The following is an 8565-nucleotide window of genomic DNA, read 5'->3' on the forward strand; positions in this document are numbered from 1 at the left end:
ATAATCAGAATTATGATATGACGCTCTCATGAGCATTAATGAATGCTTATAACAGATGTCATTTAGTGTTATGAGGCAAATGATCTCGTTTTTGAATGGATGTAAAAGATCCGAGCTGGACATAAATGAAGCTAGTGACATAATTTGCCGGATGACACTTAATGTCATAAGCATTCAGTAATGCCCATTGTAGTGTCATGTCATAATTATGACGGTCTTGTGGCACCGCTGTCAAATAAAGTATTACCTATTAACCCAAATTAATTCACAAATAAGCCACACCGGACTATAAACTGGAGGATTCAAAATGAAGGAAAAAAGTAGTGGCTGACCCACTTTTGCTCAAAGCATACCAACTCCTTTTCTGGCGTAGGCTTTCGATAGGGTCAAAACGTTGCCTCGGCATAGTGCTGAGGCAAAGAGTATTTGTTGGAAAATAGTGAAATATATATATATATTTTTTTTTATGAAATTAAAAAATGGATCATTAATCGGCCTTTGGGTTCTCGCTTTTAAGCCAAGTGTTTCCAATATTCGGTTTTGGCCAAGAATTTTAGTTTCCGTACATCCCTATTATATGTACAAATATACCCGCACATATATATATATATTTATATCATATAAAATAGTCTTTTGCTATAAAAGGGGATAAACTTTGAAATATCTGACCACTGTCCCTAAACGGCTTAATATTACATGACCCCCAAATGTAAAGTCCACGTAGGTCATTCTTTTTTTTTATTATTATTATAATCATCCATGTTTATGACCATGAAGTCCGACAGGAAGAGCACCAACTTTCAATAGCTAGCGGCCAGGCCTATAGCGTCCCTTGCGGTGAGACAACAGATGATATCGACGCTAGCCCAAGCGAGAAGCAACAATATTATGTTGCTGTTGATTTGAAAACGCAGTCTAATAAGACTTGCAGTCCGGCTCAATCAAGCGTCTGCTGAGAGACAGTGTCAGTGGGACAGTTGTTGGCCGTCTCGCCCCTCGCCTCGCCTCGCCTCGCCGGTGGTCGTGCCTGCGTGTCTGCATTTGCGCGACGCGAGGGTAGGATTGTAGCATTGGAAGCGTTCATCAAAGTCTTTTACGAAGCGGAGTTGGTGTCGCAGCAGTCACAGAACGAGCACGTCGATCATGTCAACCACGCGCTGAAAAGCCGTGCCTACATGGCAGAAAAAATTCAACACTAAGCTGTAACATCGATTCGATGAGGCTAATATAAACGTCGCTCTGCTTGGCGAAAGTTTCTCGAAAAATATTCATCAGGAGGTGTGAAGTCGATTCACAAGTGTCGCTGCTCCGACCACAGACAGCGTCTGCTCTTCCATTGTTTTCGGTGAGATCGACGTGTTTGTGCTTCGAGATGGAACGAATGATGGAAGTGACGGTTATCGGTGGTCGTTGTTACTCACCCCGTAGCTTGGCCATCGATGATGATGCTGACAGAGTCGAGCCGAAACGAGCATCCCCTTCTCTCTCTCTCTCTCCCTCCCTCTCTCCCTGCCCTGGTGAAATACTTTAGAAGCAGACAGACACTCCTCGTAGGCGGGACCAGAAGGCCATGCAAATGACAAATAAGCCGAGACAACATGTTCTCTTGCTTGCGTGTGTTGTGGAACTTACTAATATTGTATGGATTCACTGACAATACAGAATGCAAACAAAAATAACCCGTGCACTCGAGCCTACAATTTGAAAAGTGTGATCATACTCGTATTTTCATTCAGTGGGGATTACAATTACAAAAAGAGAAAAAAATGTCCTTCGAGCCGGATTTGAACCAGCGACCTAAGGATATCAGCAACCATCTCTCCTACAGTCCTCCGCTCTACCAACTGAGCTATCGAAGGAGTTGTCTATCGTGGTTGAACACTCACTTTTTACTCAGTTCACAGTCCAGAAGCGTCACGGTGCATTTTTCTTCAGTCCAGTCTTTATAAGATAACGCCTGACGGTTTTAAAATATTTATATGGGGTATTGCTGCGCAAAGGATAGCAAAGGCCCATATAATAAAATTGCTTAAATTCAACATCCTATTCTCCGTTTTTTTCCGGTGCGCAGCGCAGCCCGAACCATTTGACCAATCGGCACTGTTCAAATATCGGAACGACCGGAATTTTCGCACGACCCAGGGACTTTTTCGAACGACCCCGAATGTTATTTCTTTTGCCCATTTTTGTTTGGGGTGGGGGTGGGGGGGGGGCATTCAAAACGCTACTTCTCCAACAAATTTTGACCAGATCACATTATTAAGACATTGTGGTGACCCGTTTGTTTGTCATAATTCACCCACCGTACTTGTGTGTCTGTTTGGCCGAGCGCGTTACCGGTAGTGTTGTATCGGTCGCGAACGATTCGTTCTTTTTGAACGAATTGTTTGGGTGAACGAGACCGAACTGCACCATCTGCACTGATTCGTTCTATGAAGGTGGTGCTTGTTCGCTGCGTGGGAGGGCGTTGAGCAAGCGGCAGCGTCTTCTGACATCGCACACGACCAATCAGACGCCAGCCTCATCGCGGGCAGGGGAGGGAGCGGAAACAGAATCAGGGCGTCTGTCACTCACGTCCACCTGTGGCCAATAAGCAGCCAGCGTGCAGGCAGGGGGGCAAGACTGAGTTTTGTCACTTCCCGTTCAGTGACTGGGTCCTCCGGTTCCTGACCTAGCTTGCTGCTAACTTGATTTTCCAGTAATGACTATGCGGTGAACGAATCAGAAAATGAAAGGAAATGACTTTGTCACATATTTGTTAACGTGGAGCCTATCAAATGCTGCTCAAACAGACAAAAACACCACACAAATCTAGCGAGCATGGTTTAGAGTAGTACTTTTCTCAACAAACTCGTGACTGCCTATGACGACAACTATCAAATTTACAGTAATTTAAAACACGGGTAGCTACGAGGCAAGCAAAAGCTGAGCTGCGGTCGCGTGACGACAGTGAAGCGGGCAGAGAACTGTCACTATATGGAGGCTTCATGGCAGCGATATTTACCTGATATGTGCACAGAAAAAAATATTTAGTATGATCACCATAATACTGATTTGCAATGAAACTGTATATACATGTCAATTTTTTTCCGAGTGTTTTATTTTTTTTTTTCGTGTCAGAGCGTATCGGTTGGTTTGACAAATTATGTCAATCCGTCCATCATGTGCTACTCAAGCGCCCAAAAACAACGCACGCAGACACGGGAGATGTCGCAATATGTCTACATTTTTCTTAACAGACTAATGAGAGTAGAAAGGCGACATCGTGAAGAGCTAACAATTATTTCTCGTCAGCATTTGACGATCTGAGATGCGGGGACGACAGGGGAGCTGACCGGATTATTTTATTTATTAATACCAGTGCAAAAAAACAATATGATCACCATAATACTGATTAGCAATGAAACTGTATATACATGTAATTTTTTTCCAAGTGTTTTTTTTTTTTCGTGTCAGGTGTTGGTTGGTTTGACAAATTATGTCAATCCGTCCATCATGTGCTACTCAAGCGCCCAAAAACAAAGCACGCGGACACGGGAGATGTCGCAATATGTCTACATTTTTCTTAACAGACTAATGAGAGTAGAAAGGCGACATCGTAAAGAGCAAACAATTATTTCTCGTCAGCATTTGACGATCTGAGATGCGGGGACGACAGGGGAGCTGACCGATTATTTTATTTATTAATACCAGTGCAAAAATTCAACACGATCATCTTAATACTAAAAAACAAAAATACAACAGAGCGAGATGTAAATATGATGTGTTGGTCGTTCCATATTCAGAAATTAAACTTTCGATGTATTTTTATCGTGACAGCAAACATGCTGTATATGTGATTGTATGTGTGATCAAGAACCTGCTAAAGAAAGCAAGAGAGTCTGGCTGCAGCCCGCCTCTCTCAGTACCCTGCGCCGCTCGTCTCAGTACCCATCCCGCAGACAGGAAGTGACGCAATATCGCAGCTCTCAGACCGGAAATGACAACATGAAGCAGCGCTCGAGCGCCGAGCTTCCGGTTTTATCGTAATAGTTAGCGTCCATTCGAACGTAAATACTAGTTTACTTTTCTTTTCGCACGTCTTTTATTTTCGGTTTCAGCATCACTCATTATTATTTAAATAATAATTTATTTACATGCTCCTTAAATTGATTTGGTGTAATCGGGAGATTAACTCTTTAAGCGCGGTCAGTTTGTTAAAGCCTGCTGATTTTACCAAAATGAAAAACACGGTTACAGTACATCAAAATTAAAATACACACTACTGCAATAAAGGTTTAATTAGTGACTGAAAGATCGCCTGTGACCTATCACAGTGTGTACTTTAGTTTGTCAATTGTAAAATATACTCCAATTGAGAATCATTACAAAATTGCTGTCATCCTTACATTTTTATGAACGGAGACATTAATATAGCTTCATTACAATTTAATGTATCTAAAACGTAATATTCTCTCAATGTTGCAACCAAACCAATTTTGTCTTTCATTTTGCTACTTAAATTCATTCATGTGGGTGAAGATCCTAATTAACTAATTCAGAAACTATATTAAACTTTCTGCTCCAGGAAAGGCACCTTTATTTCAAACAGAAATGACAAAAGTTGTCATGTGTTAGTTGTTTTTTTCTTTTATCCCAGACAATAGTTGTAGGTTGTTTTAATTACCTGACATTTTTCGGCAAGCACTCCCGCCTTCATCACAGGTAATTAAAACTACCTACAACTAACATCTGGGATAAAAGAAAAAAAAAAAAACTAATTTATAAGTGTAGAAAAATGAACTCAATACAACCAGTTCTGGTGTGGTAAACTTTATTTTTTTTAGTTTTATTATTTTTTATTATTATTGAGAGAATAGATCTTTTCTTTAGTCAACAATCTCCTCAAAAAAGGTAAATCCATCTTCCAGATGGTTGAAACAGAACTTGAATGGCTCCAAGACATTGTAGTTCGTGCTCATCCTCTTCCATCTGCAGGATGCTTGGGAACTCCTACTGCATTGATTTTTTTTTTCCCCCTAGCCCTGTCCGAGGCTTTTGTGCTGTCTTGCACAATCCTTTTACCAAAACTGTTCATTGGAAAAGAGAAAGAAAAGAGCTATTTGAATATTACATAAGTAAAATAAAAATGATGCTTTGTTAATTTTATACTTGATTTTTCTTTTCAGGCATTGCATTAAACTAGGTATATAAACAATCTTACCATTTTTTCCCGCCATATCTTTTTGGAGTGGGCCACCACTAACTTGAAGGAGCTGTGGTTGCACCTCTTCCTAAAAATAAATCAGTGAATAAAGGGGGGCATGTTCAAAAGTGCGTCAGAGTAATGGACACTAAAAAGTCTTTAAAAGCTGACCTCACCAATTATATTCAAATTTCTCTTCTGTAACTGATAGACTGGTGGCACTTCACCCTGCAGTAATGCTTTTGCCTCATCTGTCCAATGGGCAAACTCTTTCCTGTGGCTCACATAAGTTGAAAAAATACAAAAATAAGTATTCCACATTTTCCAACAAAGAATTAAGGTGCTGTGCACCTACTTTCCTATGAATGCCATATCAACAGTTTCAAAGACTTACCATGCACCCAAGTTTGAAATTGTCCGCTAGCAATATACACCACCACTTCCTCAGAGTTGGCATATCAGTCTAACAAAAATTAAAAACAAGTGTAAATAAAGAATAACGACAAGGATATTTTGTAGCCCAATTTGAATGATTCGGTGAACTTCATTTTACAATGGTTAAACTCAAAGAGAGCATCCAGAACAGTGCAAAGAGCATACTACAAATGGATAAATGAATACAAATATCACAGAGGACAAAATTGGACAGTTAAACTCACCTACCATCAACATGAAGATGCCACAGTCCTTCCCCTATGGCTGTCCCGGAAAACCCTAACGTAAGAATTTAACCGAGTCACTTCCTTCAAGTTTTGAATCAATGAATATACACACTTTTACAAATACCTCTATTTCACTTCCAATCCTCTTTTTCCATGTCCCCCTGTTGATTGACTGTCAACGTTTTCTGCAATTGAAAATATAGGTTCATATTAAATACAGTAGTTAAACAATTACAAACATGTTTCCATGCATAAGAACACCAACCAGTCAGGTTTAAATGATTCATGCAAACAAAACAAGGGCGTAGGTTTGCATAGGGACGGTAGGGACATAACACGACCAACTTTTCAGGATGCTAAAGTTGTCCCCACCAACTTTTCAGCAACCTTATTTGCATTATATTCGTCCCTACCAATGTTGAGACCGGGCCAACGTCCTTGAAACAAAACATTCGCAATTTTAGAATTTTGCTTCAAATGATTGGATGAATCATCTGGAGTGCAATTCTGCTTTAATTGAAGGGGCAACATAAAAGGATCGACTGGAACATACCTTCAAAACCAAACAAGGCTATTCTGGATCATCATGGAAACGCCATGCCAATATGAATGGATACTGAATTTCATTAGAGATAACAATAGTTCCCTGATCTCATGATTGGATCTGTTTTTCTTCCCACAAAAAATTGGAATTTGGGTCATTTAATTTGTTATGATTTGACTGTTCTTTGAAAATGAACCAATGCTCCAAGTTGTAGTTGTTACTAATCAGCCTTACAGGCAAATGCATGTGTGGGTCACATCCTGTAGGCTTTCACCATGTTGCAACAACATAGGGGTCAGCCACAAATATGGTCCTTCCCTGAAAAATACATAATCTATACACACGGACATATGTTATATAAATACAAACGTACGCAGACACCTACATGAGCCCATACAAGCATTCTGTAGGCTACATAGTTAAAATACCCTACACACGCCAAAAAATACTTTTTTATACCTTTGAATGAGCTACTTGTTAGACAAGTTATAAATATGCATTTCATATCTGCAAAAAACAAACACAAAAAGTTACATTTTACTTAATTGTACAAGTGACATTATGTTCTTTAGAGAAACTAAATCCTCAAAATTCACAGTTGATTCCATTTCATTGTTCAGGCCAACGTTCCAAAAGTCAGCACGTGTCAATCAAACTTTCTTTTTTTAGACAATCAACACCATTTCTGGCCTCTTTATATTCAAGATTTGCATAAGCTAATGAGAATGTTGATTGGTTAAATAAACAAAGAGTAAATAATCAATTATGTCCAATTGTTAACTAATATAAGGAATAATAAGCCTATCCAGATTTCCACTGAGCACAACATTTGTCTCAGACATAAAAACATACCAGCCGTTCCTGGGCAGGATGAGTTTGAACCGTCCATGAAGCTCGGCATGGTCTTATATTGTCACCATTGGTCCTGTCTGCCACGTGGGTTTTACTGTGTTCGATGTCTATCAAAAAAAAAGTGTTAAGCACAGTCCAAAATCTAAAGTACATTACTACTTATGCTACTTACTTCCATTTGGATCTGTGTGACATCCCTGTATCTGCATGGGAAGACTACCATTTGGGGGTCGTGATTTAGTTTCTTCCCAATGGGGTGGTGATCTTGGAGCTAGTAAAAAAAAAACAAAATAATGAAAAAATATATAGCTAAGCAGAGTAACAATATCAAGAAAAAATTACAACCTTGTCCTATTTGGATCATGTGACAACATTCAAACGACAAAGGACCAGACAAAACAAATGAAGGCAAAACAACAACACCATACAACAACAAAAACAGCGAGCTGCGAATTGCAGGCATGTACATAATGAAAAATAAGAGTGCAATATAATGAAAACTACACAAAGAAGACTGTTCATTGTGAAAAAAAAATGTAAAAAGCATTAGCAGCATTAGCCAATTCGCTGCTGAATTCATCAGTACGTATTAAACAATATAAGTAGAGCAAAGTCACATGCAGTTAGTAAAGGAATACATTATTTAAATTACATTAAGAATACTAGATATAAGTACGGTCTTTTGAACTCAGAATAAACACTTCATATTTTCACCGCAAGTGTTGTTTAACTATTTAACATTTTTAAACATGCATACGCTTTTAAAAACTTTTTTTCAGTGCGGCCACTTACCGTGTTTTCTTCGCGAGAGGTGAAATAACGTAACTTGTTTTCGTCGCAAGGGTTGACGAGATTTCCGGTCTGAGGGGACTGAGAGCGGCGGTATTGCATCATTTCCTGTCTGCGGGATGGGTACTGAGAAGAGCGGCGCAGGGTACTGAGAGAGGCGGGCTGCAGCCAGACTCCTCTCAAAGAAAGTCCGTGCGCCCCCGCCCCCTACTCCCCTCACAAAAGGAAAATGTTTAACCGTGTCCTAAATCGAAATGCAAGCACGAGCCATGACTTTGAGCCCATAGAACTAGGACAGACGACGCGGAAGTTCTCCCTCGCTTTTGCAGCAGCAGGAGGGAGACGAGGCTGTCTGTGAAAGCAGAATGATACCGCCTGTCACTCATTTCTGAAACTACGACGAGCGGTGCCTGTGTGCAAGAGAGGGAGGGACCAAGCAATGTCACTTCCCGTTCAGTTATACTGCGAAGCGGTCTTTGGTGATTCGTTCGGCAACGTCACTTCCCGTTCAGTAACCGAACGATTCGTTTGGG

The 8565-nt window shown here is 40.1% G+C and overlaps 1 protein-coding gene, 1 long non-coding RNA gene and 1 other non-coding gene across 13 annotated transcripts in view; all 3 read right to left on the bottom strand.

The window, feature by feature from the left end:
- LOC130921269 (engulfment and cell motility protein 2) overlaps window positions 1–2106 on the bottom strand; it is a 31143-nt gene extending 29037 nt beyond the window's left edge. For 2 of the 6 annotated variants that reach the window (XM_057844947.1, XM_057844949.1), the window contains exon 1: window positions 1422–1854. The gene's annotated coding sequence lies outside the window, so the exon portion shown is untranslated. Of the gene's footprint in view, window positions 1–1421 lie in introns of all 6 variants that reach the window. The other 4 variants (XM_057844948.1, XM_057844951.1, XM_057844945.1 and 1 more) reach the window with 4 other exon arrangements.
- Window positions 1770–1859, bottom strand: trnay-gua (transfer RNA tyrosine (anticodon GUA)). Its single transcript is given in 2 exon segments — window positions 1770–1805; window positions 1823–1859. It is a non-coding gene; the product is annotated as a tRNA-Tyr (tRNA).
- A 1935-nt stretch (window positions 2107–4041) lies between the features above and the next one.
- Window positions 4042–8161, bottom strand: LOC130921355 (uncharacterized). 6 transcript variants are annotated; one of them, XR_009064336.1, is made up of 9 exons: window positions 8036–8161; window positions 7416–7514; window positions 7244–7350; window positions 5972–6032; window positions 5849–5899; window positions 5580–5648; window positions 5362–5459; window positions 5204–5273; window positions 4042–5069 (listed from the first exon to the last, which is right to left on the bottom strand). It is a non-coding gene; the product is annotated as an uncharacterized LOC130921355 (long non-coding RNA). The 6 variants fall into 6 exon arrangements; XR_009064335.1 differs by having other exon boundaries at window positions 5362–5465; XR_009064340.1 differs by having other exon boundaries at window positions 5845–5899.
- Between the last annotated feature and the right edge of the window lie 404 nt (window positions 8162–8565).

Source organism: Corythoichthys intestinalis, chromosome 9 (assembly GCF_030265065.1).
Source record: "Corythoichthys intestinalis isolate RoL2023-P3 chromosome 9, ASM3026506v1, whole genome shotgun sequence".
Lineage (NCBI taxonomy): Eukaryota > Metazoa > Chordata > Actinopteri > Syngnathiformes > Syngnathidae > Corythoichthys > Corythoichthys intestinalis.